The sequence below is a fragment of the Vanellus vanellus genome (assembly GCF_965231255.1).
Source record: "Vanellus vanellus genome assembly, chromosome: 4".
Lineage (NCBI taxonomy): Eukaryota > Metazoa > Chordata > Aves > Charadriiformes > Charadriidae > Vanellus > Vanellus vanellus.
In genome coordinates this window covers 17,401,202-17,421,533 of record NC_138909.1, presented here as the reverse complement: position 1 = coordinate 17,421,533, position 20,332 = coordinate 17,401,202, and the positions used below count along the sequence as shown (strand labels likewise).

The following is a 20,332-nucleotide window of genomic DNA, read 5'->3' as shown; positions in this document are numbered from 1 at the left end:
GCAGCGACAAAAATGCTGTTTCAAGAGTTCATGGAAAAAAAAAAAAAAAAGCCCAAACAAACTTCCCCAGGACTCGCAGAAGGTTCCCGCAGAAAAAGCCGGTCGGCGGCGAAGTTTAAAACCGCACACGATAGGAGAGGAGAAGAAGAATGCGAGCAATGCCCAGAGCGGAAGAGTGAACTCTCTGTCTGTCTGTCTGTCTGCCTCTCTCTCTCTCTCGCTTTCAGTCCGTGGCACCGCCAGAGATGTGCATGAGTTTGGCTGCCGCTCTCTCAGACTGTCAGGGGGTGTTGTTGATTTCCCTTTTCCTGCTGGAGGCGTTGTCTGAACCCGGCTCTGTGGCTTTCTCTATCTTTACGCGCAGACGTGTGCACTTGGTCTGTGATCTCTCATTCCTGTCCTGCAGCTCTATATAGATTGGTTTGAGATATATATATATAGGTTGGTTGGGTTTGGTTTGGTTTTTTTTTTTTTTTTTTTTTCTTTGCACAGACTGTGTTTTATCCTGAGCGGGAGGAGGGCGTTGCTGCTGTGCTCGGGATGGCTTCTCCTCCCCCTCCCCACCCCTGGAAGTGCGCGCCGAGGCTCTCACTTTCTGCACCTCTCCGCCGCCGCCGCCGCCGTGTGCCCGTCTCTCTCCGGCGGTGCCGGCGGGCCCTGTAGTTTATGAATGGGGCCGGGGCACGGGCGGGGGGGCGGAGCCCCGCCTCCTACAATCGCCGCCGAGCTGTCAGCGGCGCGGCCAATCGCGGCGGGCACGGCCGGCGCGGGGGCGCGCACACGCGCCCGCGCGCTCCGTCCTGCCTCCTCCTCCCCGCCGCCGGCGGGGCCGGGGCGCCCGTCCGCTCTGTGCGGGGCTTCACCGGCGTTAAAGCCGGGGCCGGGGGGGAGCGGTGAAGGTGCGGGGGGCTGTGAGCGTCCTGCGGCCCGGCGCGGGGTAGGGAATAAAGCTGCGACTTTGCCGGGGCGGCCGGGGAAGGGCGAGGGGAGCGGGCGGCTCCCTCCGCTTGCTGCGGGGAGACCCACAGCGGCAGCGCCGGGGTGTGGGGGGAAGGGGGGAAGGAGAGACGTGCCGGTGCTTCACCGCAGGCATAAATTGCCCTTCGCTAATGCCGGGCTGCAGCAGTGAAAGCGAGACCGCCACTGGAGCAGAGTCGCATACTGTTTTACTGCCCTCAGTCAGCGCCGTGGTCACGCTAATTTAGACAAATCTCGCGCCGTAAAGTTCTGCTCATCCTCCTAAAGCGTAGGATTGAGTTATTCGAAAGGAAACGATATTTTATGCAAGTTTGTGTTAATAAGAATATTGAATGATTCGGACATAAAACCGTAGCGATGTTACGTCAGGTGGGAGAGAGCAGCTCTCTCGCGCTGCTGTCGCCCCCCGGGCGGGCGGTACCTGCTGCAAAACAACAAGAAACTTGGGACAACCTCCGCATCTTCTGTGCCGGGGCCGAGGGTGCGTGTTTCCGCAGCGGCTTCGCTCTCGCCGCGGTCCCTTCTGCGGAGGCGGCGGGGTGGGGGGTGGGGAAAGGGGGGGCGACCGGGGCCGTTCACACGCGACGCGCTCCTCCTCGCAGAGCCTCGGTTGAACCGGCTCGCCAGCGGTCGGGCTCGCCTTCTTGTTCTTTCCTCCTTTCGCGGCAACTGGCTGATTTTAATAAAGAAAATATCGCCGTCTGTTTTCCGTGTGCATTTAAATTAGAAACATGTCTTGTGCCGGCCGTACTACTGCGCGCTGGAAGAAGTAAGTACGGCCGTGCCCGGCGCCGGTGGGGCTCCGTTCTTCCCGAGGAGGATCGGCTCGTTGTTTGCCCCGATGCCGCCGGGGCGCCCGGGAGGTGGGGGGGTGGGAGGCACTGTGCCTCCGCTCGGTGGGCCCCGGGGCTCGGGCGGGCGGCGGTGTCAGGTGTCCCCGCCGACCCCGGCCCCGTCAGGAGGGAGACGAGCCCAGGGAAGGCTCCGAAGAGAGCAGCTTCAAAGGGGTGGGGGAGGGGGGGGGGGCAGGTTGCGACGAGCGGAGAGCCGCCGGCTCGCAAAGGCGCTAGCGCCGCTGCTCTCACGGTCTCTAGGCGTTCCGAGGATGCGCGGGTTGGAGCGGGGCTCTACGCCCCAGGGCACGGGTAAGTGCCCGCGGACCTGCCCCTTCCCTGGGGACGCGGTCGGACCCGCTCCAGTCGGTCAGAGGTCCCTCCGGGCCGGGCGCGGACGGCAGCACCGGGCGGGCATCGTCGTGCTTCACTAGCACGGAGCGTCTCTTCGGTGCTCGGTTGGCCGGGTGGAGCTGCGAGGGGTCCTGCGCCTCGTCTCCAGACGCCCTTCGGCAAGCAGAAGAGTTAGTTAGGGCTGGGGGTCCCTCTCGCACGCCCCGCCGAAGCTCCCGGCTCTCGGGGACTTCGCAGCTGGGTCTGCCTTCCTCGCAGCCGGGCTGGTACTTCTCCCCGGTCCGGCGAGGGGTTCTGCACATGGACCCTCCGAACAGTGGCGGGCAGGGACGGCTCCGCGGGGTTTCGCTTCCAGCAGAGAGCGGGCAGTCCCGGGGACGTCCCGCGTCCAGGGCGCGGGGGAGATGCCGGAGCCGTCAGGCGGCCCGGGCGAGGGTGGGGGGACGCGTTTTCGTGTTTTCAGGGTAAAAGCAAAAGGAGCGGGCGATTTCCCTCCCACCCTCCCCCGGTAAGGTGACTAATGATGAAGCGTTACTAGTGTTCAGATTTAAAACAATTCATTACCAATTTTCCTGCCTGAGGTTGAAGCTCTAGTAAATAATAAATCAGCTAAACAAAAGCCGACTTTAATTTATTGCCCCAGCGCTAATTAGAAACATCATTTGAGCAATAAACTTAAACACTTCCAGCAAATAATGCACGTGAAACCCTTCTCTCCTGTGTCTGGGCGTTTGTGGCCGCACTGCATTAAGACCAGCTTCATCTGTGGCGGAATTTGCTCTCGCTGGGATGAATAATTGAAGGGAGAACAGGATCCGAGGAGGATATAATTGAAGAGCCCTTGTCACCTCTGCTTTTATGTATGTTAGTGTAGAAGTCCATCAGCAGCTCCTTGATGGTGTATAAAACGAAGTGGCAGCCCCTCCAGCAGCAGGAGATACTGTATTCCATTAAAAAGACCGTGTGCGTGTGTGTGCCGCAGAGGGGGAAACTCTCAGGGCTAAAAGCCACTTGAAGTCTTCAGACCGATTGATCTGTATTCTCTCGTTATAATCCGTCTCATCATACTTGAGTTAATGAGGCAGGGGCGGGGGTGATCTGATGGTCCTTGACAAATTCATTAGGGAGGCTGCGGGACATTTTATTTGACTGTTAAACATCGTGTTTGTTTGGTTTAAGCAGTGCCAACATCAGCATGCCGCTGCCTGGAGCAATAGCGTTTTGTTAGCGAGGGCTTCCGTAAAGAGATACTGGAAAAGGGACTCGGTGTGCAGAGAGGGTTTGCTTCTGCCGTGGCTCCTCCTGCCCTGTCCCTCTTGGGACCGCGGGGAGCTCGCTCTGGTGTACATCCAGGCGTGCACACACGGTGCGAGCACCGGTATGTTCTTCACGCTGAGGATGGCAAAGTACAGTGAAGGGTTGCTATTAAATGTGGAAAGACTGATTTTTTTCTTCTTTTTTTCTCTTAAGAGAATGCTAGGCATTTGTATTAACCCTTAAGAAACAACAAACAGAAATAAACCTGGCAAACAATTCAGTGTTTTAGCAAGAAGCACGCGAATTTCTTATTGTGTTATGATGTAGCAGGCTTGCGTTTGTTTGGCTAACCAGCTTACCAAAGTGGCATACGTTACGTATTTCAGAGCTTTTTTATTCTGAACGGTGTATTTTAAAGTTTCTATAACGTGCTACTGATAAAAGGTGTAATTTTTAAGGCAAGTCGAAGTTTAATCAAACTGACTTGAGGTTGTTAAAGGATTTCTGCCAAATCTGCCCTTTTTTTCTCCCTCTCCCCTAGCTGAGAGGAGAGCGAAAAGTGAAGGCAGGAACAGGTGCTCCCGAAAGGGATAAGAAGTATTTTTATGAGTAGTGTATGAAATATGTATGTGTACGTACATGCTTTGTTCATGGCAGCTGTGTAGATGAGACCCAGCTAGTGTTCCATTATTTTCTAGTAGTTGGTTTCCTCTCTGTCCTTTCATTTAAGTGAAACAGTTTTGTGGAAAACAGAATAATTAATCTGCTCCTGGAACCTAACGTCGTAATATTTTTTTCCTGGAGATCAGTCTTCAAACATTCTCAGCTTTAAGTGCTTTGTAGGACTCTGCTTCCATTTATAGAAGAACAGTATGGGAAAAGAGCTAGTGCCCTTTGCCTGTCATTTTCATACATTCCTGCACTGCTGATGGAGCTTGAACGGCTGCAGGGGATGTATGGATTTGAAAAGAAATGATTCAGTAATGTATGTTGCATTTCTCCACAGCAAAACTGGGTTAGTCGTTGCAGTAAATGCTGCTGTGGGTTTGACAGATAAAATTCTGTTTATTTTCAATAGTATACAGTGTGTACCTTTTCTTGAAAGTCATGGCTCGGCTTTACTATCTGCCGGTCTCTTCTAAGGACTGTGTTTATAAAGTTAGTTGATAGCGCACACTGGGGGGGGGGAAAGATGGTTTCATTTCCACATGTGTCATTAGTGCATCTCATCACTTAAGAGCATTGCGTAAATGTACTTTTTTCCATGAAGATTGAACGGTATGGTAATTAAATAATTTATACATCTTTCTAAGTCTCCCCTAACTTTTGTTTCTGCAGCAGGAAAGGGGGGGGGGGGGGAGGATTCCAACTACTCCTTTAAGTACCTTATTTTTACTTTCCTATTCAGTCTTAAAATGTGAATGTGTTCATATTCTGGTGTTTAACCATGAGAAACCTGCAGCTGAAGGCTCTCTCTAATGCTTTGAACCCTGTATTAAAGGTAGCTGCTTCTCTCTTCTTGTGGTGACTAATGGTGACTTCTTTTAGCTGTAGGATGCTTTGGGTACTAAATACTGTTTTGTAAGTTTGCCTTCAGTAAGTTGGCAATCAGGGAATGTCAGGCACGTGCACTAGAAAAGAACATTTCTAGAGTTTTTGTAGCATTTTCTTCTCGTTAAAACTTCTTGTGGGTCTTTTGTTTTGTTTGGATGCAGTTGGGGTGGGTGCGTGCTGTTTTATCCAGTAGAAATACCAAATTCATGTGTGTTGGCTGGTCTTTATTTACAATAATAGATTAATTGCATTAATAACATCAATTTTTTAAAGTATGAAAGCATGTAACACGCCAGGATTTTGTCAACTTGACCTCTAATTGAGTGCAATAACACTTATTTGCTTGAGGAAAATGTGAGGTGGGATACAGAGATAGTACCTTATCTGGTTCTTAAAAATGCTGTGAGGCTAAATCAGCACTTTTAAAAAAATACAAAAATTATGAGGATATTCTAAGCAAAGTCAAAGTTCTGGAAATTAAAAGAAATATTTCAATTTGCAGGGGTTTGGCTGTAACTTTTAACAGTAGGCGCGTGACGATTGCTATGTTTGTTGTCTTAGATGTTCACATATTCGTGCATATGCATAAATAATCATGCCAACAAACAATAGCCTGCATGGTTTTATTGGTTAGATGATTATTTTAAAGATCAAAAACTTCATGAAGCTAGCCGAGATGAAGCATATTTATAAACTAACCTAGAGTTCTCTAAAGTATACCCTTTAAAAATGTCAATTTCTAGCTGCAGAAGTGAAAGCTTTTCCTTTATATACTTAGATTTTAAAAAGTACTTTCTCAAATACCACATGTAGCAATGCGAAATCCTCTGCTCCTCACCAACCACTGTACAGGTTAAACAACCTTTCAGTGAGTTTCCATGAGCGTAATTTATAAAAGGGAAGGGGGTTGTGGGAGGAGGGGACAGAGGGGACTCAATCTTCTCAGTAGCACTGGTGGCCAGTGTGGAATATATCAAGTTGCTCGCTGTCTCTCTCCTCCCCATATTTTAAGATGATTTTATTGTGACTTTGGATCCAGTAGAAAAGGCATGCAATTTTTATTTAATTAAAAAAAGAGAGAAAGTTTCCTGTTTGAACCGTCTTCTGATTGTTCCCTCATTCAAATATAATACAGTTTAAATGTAGAGCCACGCAGTTAGAGCCTTCTACTTTTCTGCATATTGTACTTCATAGTATTAAAATTTTATCCTTTGAAAGTACTTTATTGACATAAAAGTAGCATATTACTAGTTGTAAAATCATTGCAGGGGTTTTGTTGCTACTTCTAATGAGAGAATCAAATCATAGGTATTGCTATTTTATATCTTGCTATGCATATCTTATTTCAAAATAACTTCTTCATGATAATATGCTGCCCTCTTTTTAGTTTTCTTATGAATTAAGTAAAACCTGTGTGCAAAATAGTTCAAGGTACCTTCTCCCATAGCTGGGAAGGGGAAACTGTATTGGCTCAAATAATGTATAGAAGCCATCTGCATAGTTTAATTGAAATAATATTTGGTGATCTAAGGGATGGAAATTGTTCCTTTTCTTTAACCATCTGAAATAAAACTAGGATGTAAAACAGCTGTCTTGGCCTATGGAAATCAAGGTTCTGCCAGTCTGTTTCTTTTCTTCATTTTCTACTTCTATCTTCCTTTATTATCTTTGGATCCCAAGGAGTCTTTCTTATTTTCTAACTGGTTTTGTCTGCAACAAGAGGCTGGGTTGGTGGGTTTAAATAGACTTTGGATAGAGTGAAAAATCTTTGATCTATGGCTATGACTGCTTCCAAATGATTTGCTTGCTGGGACTGGACACTGTCCATGCCCTTTCACTTCACTATCAGATAGGCACACAAAAAGGACTTGACATGCTACCAGATGCATAGTTAATCATTGCATTAGGTCTGTAAAGGGGTCCATCCAGACTCAATTAGATCGACCATTTTTAACTAGTGTTCGCTCTGTAGTTTGTTCGGAGTGCAATATTAATTCTAACTGCTGTTCTGTTTATTTAACAGTGCTTTAATGCAGTTCTATGTTTTTATTTTAAAGGAGTCTTCTCTGTGTTTGTTCTGTTCTACGTTTATTTAGAACAACTGAGTGTTACGATATAACAATTATTATTGCAGTATGACATATTGTCTGAAGCTTTAATGAAAAAAGTTTTTGTCTTTTCGTAATTCAGCTGTTTTCCTTTCTCAATACCGATTTCTAAAAGTGCATTTGAAATAAGCTAAATGGAGTGACTGGCATGTATTGAGGTGGTGTTGAGAAAAAAAAGCTTACAAGAGTATCTAGAGGTTTGGAAACAAATCTTAAAATTTGAAAACCAAACAGCAGCAATTTTTCTATCATTTATTTACACAAGTGCTCATTCTTATATCTGGCGCTGCACGCTTTTGTGTGGGAAGGATATTAAGGGTGCAGGAGTTAGAAAGATTCAGCTGTAGGGTAAAACGCATCAGGTAAATTATTGCTCTGAATCTTGCCTGGGATTTCCAGGAGTAGCTTGTCTATTTACATTAAAAGTTGTTAACCACATGCACTGAATAAAATGCATTGAAAATTCCTAACAGTCTCAGAGTTTCAAAATAATAATAATTGTAGTTCATAGAGACAGCCAGTCCTTTCATGGTATGAAAAACCTCCAGTTTTCAAATTGTATAAATTGTTTTGATCACACATGCTGTCTGTATTTTCCAGTAATGCTTATATTGAGGATGTTAGGCCTATGGTAGCAGGAGCGTAAAAGGACATAAACCTATCGTTGCTTGAAAACTGATATACAACAAAGGAGCACTAATCAGACTATTTTAAAATATTTTCATTTGGTTTTAATCTTTTTATTTATTTATTTATTTTGGAGGAAAGGAGGAGCAAGGCATTCAGCTATTAAGTTGTTTGTTTTTTTTTTTAAATATATATAGTTACTAAAGCTATTGTATTCAACTTCAGGGTACAGTTCAGCCTTCATTTCAGATCTGAGATTTCTTGCTTTAGCTCTTTGCTTCATGGTTGTCAATATTCTTTGAAGGAGGGCAGATGCATTAAAATGTAACATTTATCATTTGATTGTAGTCACAGGGATATTCGGATGTTGCTAATGGACTTCCAAGATACAGGATGTATGAGTGCTGCTACTCAGAAGTGCCAGTTAGGGCTCTCTGGGGATTTGTAAATTATTTATGCCTACCTGCTGCTCTGAAGTACAGGTGTGCGCACGTGTATAATCCATTAATGACTGGTATTCATGCCTGTAAATATGCAATGGAGAATAAGCCCAATATGAGAGTCCTTAAAAGGCATAGGCAGATAGCTTTTCCCCATTCATCATCTCTCTTGGGAGTTCATTCTAAATGGCATCTGAATGCCAGCGTGCCTATGAAGGGGGATTGTTTATATGTACTTTGTGGTGGGTTTCCAGAGTGCGAACTTGAAAGAAAGTGGGACTTGAAATGCGCGGTCATTTGTGAATTTATGTTTTATCTCCCTTCACTTGAAAATTTATGAGGAGAGTGACTCAGGGTGCTTGCGTTGTGTGTTCCAGGGCTTGCCCCCACTGATAACACCCTTGTTGGCGTGAAAGTGCAATGCAAATTATGACAGTTACAACCTTCTGTTTTGTTTAACCTGTCAGTGGATTTCCTGGCTCAGTGCTGAGGGCAATGGCGTGTTCAGCTAGTTCCATATTCACCTAAACTTAAAAGGTCAGGTTTCTACAGGCAAGCCTAGTCAAAGCCTAATTGATGAGGAGGGCAGGGGGACAGAATTTACTGTTCTGTTGGCTAGTTTCATATCGTTAGGTTGTCCTGAAAGCATCAGGCAGTCACAGCCCCTTTCATGTAAGTGCTGACCCTAGACAGGAGCTGACAATCAAAGGAGGCAGCCACAGGAACCAGTGCAAGTAGGCTATTGATTTTTCAGTTAGGTCTAAGTAGTTTGTAGTATGGGTAATGGGTGACAGAGGCAGGTATGTCATTATCAATGAGCTCCAGAACAGTAGCGACAGCCGCCTCTCATATTTCCTTCAGCACTGACAGTATGCATCCAGCGGTGGTCAATAAATCGCCCAACCCTTTACTGACAAGTGACTTGGAGGTGGGAGTGGGAGTCAAAGAGCTAAACTTCTGTACTTGAACTTGACGTGGATGCGGAGCAAGGATCTCGACATCCGCGTTCCTGGCTTGTCAGGAAGAGAGCCGAGGAGAACGCGGAGAACAAAACAATGGTAGATGTGCGGGTGGGGAAGCTTAACTTTGTTTTATGCCCTCTAGAAAGGGAAAGTTTTTCTCGAAGTCAAGTAGAATAGCTTAAAACGCCGGCTTTCTGTATGAACATGGTCTGGTTCAGTAGTTAATTTAGGTTACCATGGCAGGGTTTTGTTTTTACTTTAGTATTGCTCTGCATTTAATCAAGGTTATACTGCCATAGCAGTACAACAATCACAGTCTGCCATTCAAAATCCGCTTTTAATTCCTAGTTTCCTCTTCTTAAATTTCATATATGGAGGCTATTTAAAGATATTGAAGTTTTCTTATAAATCCGAAGTGCTAGCAATACGGTTTCTGTTCTGACTACCAATGCTGGTTTGGGTCAGTAATGTAGCGTACCAATACTTTAGGAAGCTGAATAAAGTTTTTATTACTTGGTTTTTACTAGCTGTGGTTTCTGAATTTAATAGAGGTAGATCCAAATTTTAGCTTTACACTTAATTAAATTCTGAAAGATATTGGGAGAACATAAAAATTGTAATAAGTGGTGGTTGGTTGTTGTTTTTTTTTTTTTTTTTTTAAATATACTTGTATGGAAAATCAGTTAAATGAACTCGAGTATCTTAATCTGAATCTCCTGAAATTTTCTAATGTTGTTACTTTATTTGAGGGAAGTAAGTTATCTGCATTTTTCCAGAAGTTGGAATTCGGTCAGGTTTTATGCTGTGCACAGATGTTAACAAAATAGCATATGCTTATAATTAAAAAAAAATCTTTAGACAAATTGAAATAAAGCAGAAGAGTAAATGTTTTGAAAAACTTCCTTAAAATAACTCATTGCTATGGTATCTTGTTTAACAATGTAATGTTACACAGAACAGGAATCTGAGACTGTGTATGTTGAATAGCTGCAAAGTATCATACGTGACTGAAACTTTTTCATCTGCCTGCAGCAGCTAAAGCCGTTTTCTTTGTGGCTGGCTCTTTAACTGCAAGAGCAATGTTGACACAGACCGAAGAAGTGAGGTTGAAATTTATCACTGGATTCTGAAATGCTTTAATAAATATTTGTCTAAGCTAAAAACCTGAGTACCTGTATATTTGAAACAGTTATAAAATTAATCGGTTATAAAAATTTATTTTGATACCGTTACATTGCCTATTGAACGACGCTTTGGAAGAGGGGCTGGTTAGCTGTCTTCCAGAGGAAAAAAAATTTCAATTGGTTGGATCGAAGGTGTGCCGGGTTGTTTGAGGCCTTCGGTATTTAATGGGAGTTTTTCCTCTGTCAGCAGCTACTCATTTACTACATCTTGCAGGGCCTTTTTTTTTTTTTTTTCTGTTAAACTAGGTAAAAAGTACAGCCATGCAGTCTGAATCTTATCTTTTCTTATAAATAGGTACAGCATCTTTTACTGCATTTTTAGTGTTGCTGGCCTGTTGTGTTATTGCAGAAATGTAAAAAGGAGCTGCAGAAAGGCGACAAATTAAATTTTCATGAAAGAAAACCCTAATCAGCAGTGACAGGGTAAGAGAAAGATGATTGCCACTTGGTCATTGTGGAGAGGCACTTAGACTTGGTGTCAGTGCTTCTGTTAATGATGACTAATGTCTTTCTCCGAGAAAACGCATGCTCAAACATAATGCTACAGTCCAGAGAAAGAACGGAGAGATAGGCACTATTAAGGAAAAAGGCTGCGAATCCTAAAACAAAAGCTCAGGTCTTCAGATAAAAAGGCTGCAGCTTTTTTGCAATGCCAGAAAGCACAGCTGTAAAACTGTTCTTGCTTCACTCTTTAGGCAAAACAATAAGAATAAAAAAAAAATATACAGATATACACTTGCGTATTGTGTGTTACCTCGTATCTGCTGCCTTAATTAAAAAAGAAGAGAGACGTGTAAGCACACTAGTCAGAAGTAAACAGTCACATTTTATTCCTCTTCTGTTAATGAAGCTCGCTTTTTTAGAAAGAACAAAAGCTGCTGCGGTATATTCTTTCCTAAGCACAGTGCTATGTTCTGAATAAACCTTTCATAGTCAAATGTAAAATGACTCAAAAGACCTTTTCAAATCTTGAAGCTTTGGCTATTAGCTATATTGGCAAAAAAGAGGTGGCATGTGTCATTTCTTCAGCTTTTCCCAAAGTGAGACCTTTCGGAAGGGCATTTGCAATGCTTGTCATATTTTTTCATATACATCTTATTGGCCTGACAAGTCTAGAGGACCATGAGAAAACAGATGTCATTGCATTCAGACAACACTAATTACTCTGGGATTTTTGCAGCCTCAGTGCTTGCATGTAACTGTCGATTATGACTGTTTATGTGGCCTATCATGGGTACACGTTGCACGTTCAGATGGTACCACTAGTCTTTGTGTTTCCTGTTATCGCACAATAAGATGTAAAAATCAGCAATGGGGACCACCACAAGGAAATGCCTTAATGTGTGACTTTTACATGTTTAAAATGCATTTTGTTGAAGACTGCATTCACGTTTGTTATTAGATTTCAGTGTTTTAGCATCTGTTTACCAACTGTAGTGTAGTGCTTTAGCTGTCAGTTTTCACCATGGTTCTTTATGTTGCAGGCTTTACTTTCCTGCAATTGTATAAACACTGTATGAAGAATGCTGATTGACCCAGCAGTTGCCAGAAATTTTCCATGTCTGACCTTCATACCGAACTGATAGTTTTTTCTAATGCGTCACAGTTTGCGTTAGAAACCAACAGTCTTATTCTCTTACAAACGGCATTGTTGGTATTTTCTTTGTTAAATTTTCTCAGTGACTGCCATTTCAGAATCTATTCTTCCTCTGTAGCAATAACTGCTGCGTGATTTTTAACACTAAGTTCAAACGGTGGTCACGTCGCGGCCTTATTTTGTATGTTATCTTGAGTTTTGGTACGTTTCATAAGCAGAACAACCAATGTTAATCACAGATTGGAAAATAAAAGCTCCAATAATGTAACTTCACATGCTGATGAAGCAGAAATAGAAGCAGCTTTATCAAAGATGTATGATGAGATAAAACTGCAGTCTCTGCTGTACAGTTATAGTAATTATGACTAATGAACCGTCCAGTCTGGATGAAATGGCATGCCCACAGGGACTGTGGCCAATCAGTTGTGACTTATGCAAGCTGAACAAAACATTGATGGTGTTCCAGATTCCGTACGAGGGCAGGAAGTGTGGTCTTTGTTTGGAACGTCAGCTTTGTCAAGTTATTTTCAAGCAGTTTTAGGAGTAAACGGCATTAGTAAATAAAGTCCTAAGAGCTCGGCTTTGCTGAGGTTTTAAACGGGCATAAAGAATTACAATTTCCCATGATGAAATATACCTGAATAATAAAAGCCCCTGTGTCCGTGGCACATTCCTGGTGCAAAATACTTCAGAGTCATTCTGGTCATCTTGCTAATCTAAGCTCGCGTTATATTTTAATATAATCTAAGTCACCAGAAGCACGTGTTATATTTTAATATGCTGAATACAATGAAAGCCAAAGACCCAAAACTTGTGAATATAAGCATATATCTACTTAGGCTTGCCGCAATAATTTATTTTTTAACAAATTTGTTTGAGGCCCGATATTTCCATTTTAATTTTGGAGCAGTCTGCATTTTAAACCAGTCTATAATTTGTAAGTAAAAGAAGGCAGGTACTTCATAGTGTTAGTACCTGAAACACAGTTTCTTACAGTAAGAAGGTTAATTCACACAGGCAACATAAAATGGAGTTTCAGTACACTGTGACAACGTACAAGAGTAATAATTTTTAACCAGCTTCTGTTTATGAAGACAACGTGCGTAGCTGTAAAAAAAAAAAAAAAAAATCAAAACTCTGCATGCTAAAATGCGGATTATGTGGGGACTTCCAAAGTTAATCGTAGGATAGTAGAACAGCACGAAAAATACTTTTCTAAATGTAAGTTTGTGCGAAGTTGTTTAGGCCCAGTCTGGAAGCAGTTGTGGATCAGCCAGTTTACTTATGTGCAAATGTTTGACGGATCTGGGAGTAAAATAATCAGCACGTTGCAGATGTTAGCGATACATTACAATCAGTTTAGCATTTTGCCTGAACCCTTCCAGAAGGCTACAAAGAAAAATTATTTCAAAAATTAATTGCAAGCAAACTATTGGAAAAGTTAAAAAAAAAAAAAAAAAACACACCAAAACCAAACAACCTCAAAACATTTAGAACAAAGTTAAAGCATCATTTGACAAAAAATGTTCTAGACTGTTGTGCTGTTTAAAAATGGTGTATGTTAGTCAGGAAGAGTCAAGATACATTGATTCTTAAAGCACACCTGAAATTAATACATAGGTGTCAAATAAATTGGCAATTAAAGACTGGCCTACCTGAAATCTGAAGTCATCACTGGTCTTTTGTATTGCTTGATAGAAAGGTGGTTAGTGATTTGACAAGTCTACAATTTTTCGGAAACATTTTATCAAGCAATACATTTTCTCCTTTTTTTTTTTTTCTTCATACTGTATTGAAACTTAAAAGCTGACACTTCATTCACTAAGTTTTTCTTTTCCTGAAATGGAGGAAATAGCAAGCATCTCTCCAGTATTTGTCATCTTTTATTCTGAAGAAACCTCTAAGTGCTGTTAGATGTGGATTCAAGTAGATTTTTATTAAAGAATTTCTATTAATCCAGAATCTTTAGACACATGATGAAATTATTTAACTAAGTCTATTGGAAAAAAAAACCCAACCCAACCCATCCACACTGGAAATGTAAATTAGCTTACCACCGCCATTTCTGTTTTGGAAGTGTCCAGGGATAATGCAAGGGGCCTACTAAGAATCAGAATCCTTTTCTTTTGTCTCTTGCAACAAAGCATATTGTATTAAATATTGCAAATGTGGAAATATTGTATACAGTTTAGAGTATAATATTAAGATAAAGAAATTGACTGCATTTTGGCTATGCTAAATAATTGAGCGTAAGATCTTTTGGAGACTGTGGCACTCTTAAGTATGAGTCTCTTACACAATGTCATTTCAGAATCAATAGAATGCAATGTATTATGTACATCATCTAATTTTACTGCACGGAAGGCTGCATTACGATCACTTTTATTTAATGACTGTATCAGGATTGTGCAAATGAAGTCAGGACTGAATTTGCTAGATGACATACAAATCTACAAACCTAATTTTCATTCTTCCAAAGAGTTATTATTTAAAAGTAATGGATTTAAATGTCTGTAGAGATTATATATACATGTAAGTTGTATGTGATAAGAATTTTCCGAAGAAGTATTTATCTGTATTAAGACAAAGCAGTAGCTTTTAGGTTGTGTTTTTTGAGAGGCCTCAGTGTATAATTCTACCTTTTTCTTATTAAATAATTGGTAAAATTTCTATAAATTTATGCCTGTGTGGAACAGCTTTTTTCTTATTTGGGACGCCCATTGTTTTCACTTTGTTACCCTCTACAGATCCAAACACATTACTGGTGTTCAACAAGTTTTGCTTCTAAGTAAAATACCACGTGGAGTTGTAGATGTTCAGTGTACGTATACATTATGTAAATTAAAATTGAGCAGTGTTGGATCTCAAGGATTTAATTTTATCTTCATGTTGCTATGTGTATTTGTGTACATACCTAAGATACCTTGTACATTGTTAGTTATATTCGGTAGCCATCTTTTTATGTGTGTGTGGCGTAATCTACTTTTGTTCCTGTATGCAACTTCCACTGTCTTTGGAAAGATAAGGCTTTCTTAGGAAAAGTAAACTGTGTTCAGTGTTTGATACTGGAGAGCTGGTGTTCTGTTCTGACTGTGAAATTTGCATCGCAAACCAGCAAAATTCTAAGGTGGATTTATTGAGGACTGATTCTCATATATCAATTCAGAATTGTGTAGATTGCTTACGTCTTGAAACTTTTTAGCTATTTCTGATGTCTTCTTACCTACAACAAATTATATTGATGATACGTGATGATTTGAGGACTGATTATAAACTCTAGTTCTGATTTAGATAGATTTTCCTCTTGTCTTCTACTCCTTAATCTCCCAGTGAAATAAATTTTCTGTTGTTTAGGTATCTTGTGCTGATCAAATGGCATAATGACCTGCACTCTGAAAAAAAAGAGATTTTCACGTAAGCTTATTTTGAAAGAGCCTTTTACTAAAGAAACCTCTTGACCAATTTCTGCTCTCTTGTAACGTATGAGCATGAGAATTTTTCACTGATGGGAAAATTGTTTCCTCCGATTCTTCAGAATATTCTTCCTGCCATTTCGTTTTCTCATTTGAATTAAATCAAGGCAAACGATGAGTTACCTGCTTAGTGGTCCTCCTTCCCACATCTGCTACATAGCAGGCAGAATGGAAACCTTCAGTTTCCCCCTGTTGTGCTACGATTGGTTTCTGTTACACATGAGCTTGCTTTGCTCTCTCATATTGGAATGTAAACCTGAAATGCGTTTTCTTTGAGCTGCTGGGCATGTTCTCTGCCTCAGTCTCTTGGTGGATAAAAAATGTCTATCAGCTTTTGACAAAGATACCTTTTGGTTAATGATTTCAGATGTTTTTGGTATGTTAGGGTTTCTGGAATTAGAACTGTTGCTGATTTTCCCATAGGCTTTCATGTTAGAGTATGCATGTTGACTGGTGCTTATGGCTGTTGGAATAAATCGATCTTTTGATTTGGGAGACAAATTGAAATAGAAAATTACTCTTCAGTGCAGGAAACTTACTTAGCATTCAGTGCAAGTGAGAGCAACTGTGTGGCTGTTTTAACTTTTTCTGGCTTGTAATGACTATTACAAAACAGAGTTGGTCAGACCAGCATGTGCTGGCTTACGTTATCCATCCCAAATATATCCCTAATTAGTCTTGTGCTTGAGGCAGGTGTAGGAAAAGCTGGTGAAAGTGGGATTGTGTTGGCTTTGTCTAAGATTTTCCTTGAAACAAGGTATCTTCAGTTGCCCATTTAGGGAAGACTTTTCCTATTTGCAAAGTTCTGGCAATGCAGGAGGAACCTTTAAAGGATTAAAGGTTTGCCTCCTGTTATCCTTGGTCTGGATTCTTATCTTACCTGTGCTGATCTAAATCCACAATAACTCATTTAACTGAGTTGTATTACATTGTTATAAAATGTAGAAAAGCCTAGTAGAGTCAGAAAGAAACAATTTTCCTATTATGCCAGTTTTGAGATTTTTTTTCTGCTGCCCCTGGAACAAGGTGACAAGTCAAAACTTCAAGAAATGTATACGAACATCCGAAAATGAAAGAGAGTAAATTTAAATATTTTGTTTTATTTTGACCTCTTGGCTTTAACTAGCATTTTCGGGGTGCGACAATAATAGAAAGCAGTGATCAGTAACCTCCAAAATTTAGCTAAGCAGTCAAAAACAAAGCATTTTTTGAATCAAAGTGCTTGTTTTGTTTGAGAACGTAAACATTTCCTTCTTTTTAAAACCTACTTTGAAACCTTTTCTCCACACAGTGTTGAGCTTGACTAATAAAAATTTCTTATGAGCAATTTCTACTTGAATTGATATACAACATTTTGATTGATATGAAATTCCAACAGTGAATCCATTTATATGTACTAATGAAAATTATATTTCAGAAATTTACCTATCCCTACAATTTAGCACTTGTACGTTGTGTCATAGGTATTCGTTTTTCAAGGGTATCCACCAAGATATGTGCAGATACTATTCTGTTGCATGTTGGGGTCTGAATTCTAGGTATTTTTGTTGTCCTGCCTCCTACCTCTCTTTCATTGTTTTTTAGGTATTATATTTGCCCTTAAATGTTTTTTATTTCTCTTTAATGCAAAATAAATCTTAAGATTCTATACTCTCTTGTTGCTTGTAGGTAAGGGTACTTTGCTTTTTTTCCCTCACCCTAAACTAATAAAGTAAATATCACTCCCAATGTATAATATTAATCTTTCAGAAGTTTGTCCTGTACTGGAGAAAATAAATAATTAGAGATAAGTAAGAGGTGAATGATGTGCAGGTATAAATACTCTGTAGATTTAAACATGCTGCATGGCAACTCTAAGTCTCTTTTGAGGTAGTCATGAAAACTTAAATTGTGTGCCTCATATATTTAAGGCCAGTGAGCCTATATGATTTTATTAACGTGCTATAAATCTTATATTCACGAGCGGTGTTTACTACTGTGCAGTATATTTAAAAGAAAATTTATGCCTCACTGCAGGAGGAAGGTAGGCTAGAGAAAAAATACAAGGGTGGATCTCAAACATTTATCCAAATCTGACAAGTATTTGCAAAGAATTTACTCCTGTAAATTTCTGCTAAGAGCAAACGATGCGTATTCTAGCCTCAATTTTAGTAAAATCCATAAATATTTATTTATGCATACACAGGTACAACAAGGGCATGTCTTTTGTCGTTGTCTATACACAAGAACCTTGCATGTGTTCATATATGACACGCTCCGGATCATGGGATGAGCTTTTAATTCTGTTTTAAAGTGGATCATTCTTCATTTTATGGTAGTACCTAGAAGACCTTCCTGAAGACCCTGGCCACTTTTCTGAAAGAATAGTGATTTTCTTGGTGAGGCACATCTTGTCAGTCTTTGGTCACATTCATCTTTCCCTGCATATCCCCTTTCTTCTGGACTCAACAGTATTCCCTAAGCAAAATGGATGGGTTGTTACAGTAACTCAATGTATAAATTAGGATGAGTCACAGAAACTCAAGGCAGGTCATTTCCCACTTAGAAGACTGCTTTGATCTTCTTTTGGTAAACGACTTGTGTTTTCCTCCTTTATAGCACCTAGGAAAACTCTCTGTGGTCCGTAGGGAATGGCAGGAGGTTACGGCAGCTGTGATTCACTCCAGTAGTGAAACTGACTGCTTGGAAGTCACTTGCCTAATGCTGTTGAAAGGGCAGTGGTTATTTAACCAAGGAAACATTTTTTATATGTATGGGTGCATTGTAGATTGCACAGCAAAATACAGTTAATGTACCATGCGTAACCTTCCATGCCCCTTAAACTTGCACTTCCACCTTGCGGAGGTTAAAATATTAGTCAGCAATACAAAACAGATATGCTGGATGCCTTAAGAGCTGTTAAAAGTTTTGTTATGCTCTTTGTGCTTTTATACTCTTTTATCATTAAATATCAGGTTCTTATGCCATTTGAAAAGAAGGCATATATACTTTCCTATGCAGTTTTCAATTCCATAGATAGCAATAAAAGCATTCCTCATGATGGAGAGGGGCACAGAACAATTAAAAAAACGATTGTGGAATGTGTGAAAATTCAGCGCCCTGACAACATACTTATCGCTGGACTTACTCTTGTAGATATGTGATTACATAATCAGTTTCTTAATGTGTAGTGTTAGATATTATCTCTCTAATTATTAATGTGAATATTTAAATAATCTAAAAAGTCTCAGTAATGGGAGATCTTTGATAACTTTTTTTTTTTAATTGGTGGTCTATAGCATATTTTTTTTTGTCCTTCCTGTAGTCTTCAGAAACTTCTTAATGAAAATGTATTTCTTTTGCCACAGCCTGTCAGTATGGAAAGTTGCTATAACGGGTGAGAAAGAAATAAATGAGACATTTGACAATACCAAGCTGTTTGGGGTCCCCTGTTTTGTTTGTGTGATATGGTGTGTGCGTAGTAAAATTCGACTTACAACTACATACTCCCCCACCCTAACAGAGCCAGTCTTCAGCTGGCTGAGCTCCCTGAAATAGCTTTCTGTATGTCGTTACCTGGTGTTTGTGCTAGTGCAAGATACGTTTGGTATGGCAGATGTTTGACCAGAGAGCGTGGTACTGCAGCAGCCTGGATTTATGTTTGCTTAAATAGTTGCGGAAATGATGCTTTCAGTCTGCTTTTCACAAGGGTTGCTGTTTTGTGCATCCTCTGGATTGTAGGAAGAGGTACAAGTTTTTGACTTGGAAAGGTAAGGTCTTTTTTTCCCCCAGGCATTTTGTAGACATGAGGGTTTGGATATCAAAAATGTTTTTTTATATTGGCTTGTGTAACAAATGACAATGAAGATCTTTCGTGTTTGGATATACCCTCTACTGTTTTGCCGCATTCCTGTTAGCCCTTCTGAGTAGCCCTAGTTATTAAAAGATTCTTCTTCTTCTTCTGACCTCTATGACACAAGCTTTCAACCCCTGCAGCTTTTTGGACACATGTTCTGTCACCCTTTGGATACTCTGGAGAACATGGAGAAGAATTGAGGCATGCACTAATGTGCCCTAGTACCCTAGTTTACAGATTTATTATGCTCCTGGGAGAGCAATGCCTTGATGTATCCTATTATCTTGAAATCATCCTTAACTCAATCCAGGCTAGGATAAAATAGAAATAGAAGCACCTCTTTACAATGTTCAGAATGGAAAATACAGTTAGGTACATGTATAAAAAATAGAGATGAAGAAATAAATTAGGAAGTCCTACTTGCACAGAGATTAAATCTGAAAAATTCTCTCTCATGGATGCAGTCTCTTGATTGACTGCGACTTAAGGCATAGAGTATACAAAAAAGTATACTTATGTCAGGAAATCATCTCTAGCAAGTCAGCTAGATCCGTAGAAGGAAACCTTCAGATTGAAGAAATGCCTTCCAGTGACCTGGACTAACCAAGAGGAATCTTTGGCATGCAGTAAAGTGGTGGGAAGCACATTTGGACCCCCAGGATTCTTGAATGAGTTTCATAGCTGGATTCAGTGGACACCAGCATGAATTCTTCCAAGCTGGATTGCTAGTGTAATATGCATATGTATACAAGAGAGACAGAATTAATAATTTCTGTGAACATCTGTGATATGAAAGTATGACTAAAGAGCATGTGATCTACTAAAATAACAGTTTAGTTTACTTGCATATCAGATGGTTTCTTTGGTATAAATACACAGATTGAAAGCAAAGATGATCTCCTACGTGGTATTCTAGTTCATTCTAGGTAAGAGGCAAATATTTGATTGTCCCACAGGCAATGTAACATTGTGTCTCATTCTGCAGGTCTTTGGCATGAAGCCTGATGAGTAAGTGTGGTACACAGACTAATTATATGAGTTTCAATGTCAAGGTAATTTGCTGTCACAGACCAGAGAGCAGCTGTCTGTACCTACGTCAATCCAGGGCCTGCACATAGTCTTAGGAAATG

The 20,332-nt window shown here is 40.7% G+C and overlaps 1 protein-coding gene across 3 annotated transcripts in view; it reads left to right on the top strand.

Moving 5' to 3' along the window:
* Positions 1-20,332, top strand: part of LRBA (LPS responsive beige-like anchor protein) — a gene marked incomplete at its 5' end in the record, with an annotated part of 425,426 nt that overhangs the window by 243,264 nt on the left and 161,830 nt on the right. The window lies entirely within an intron of this gene.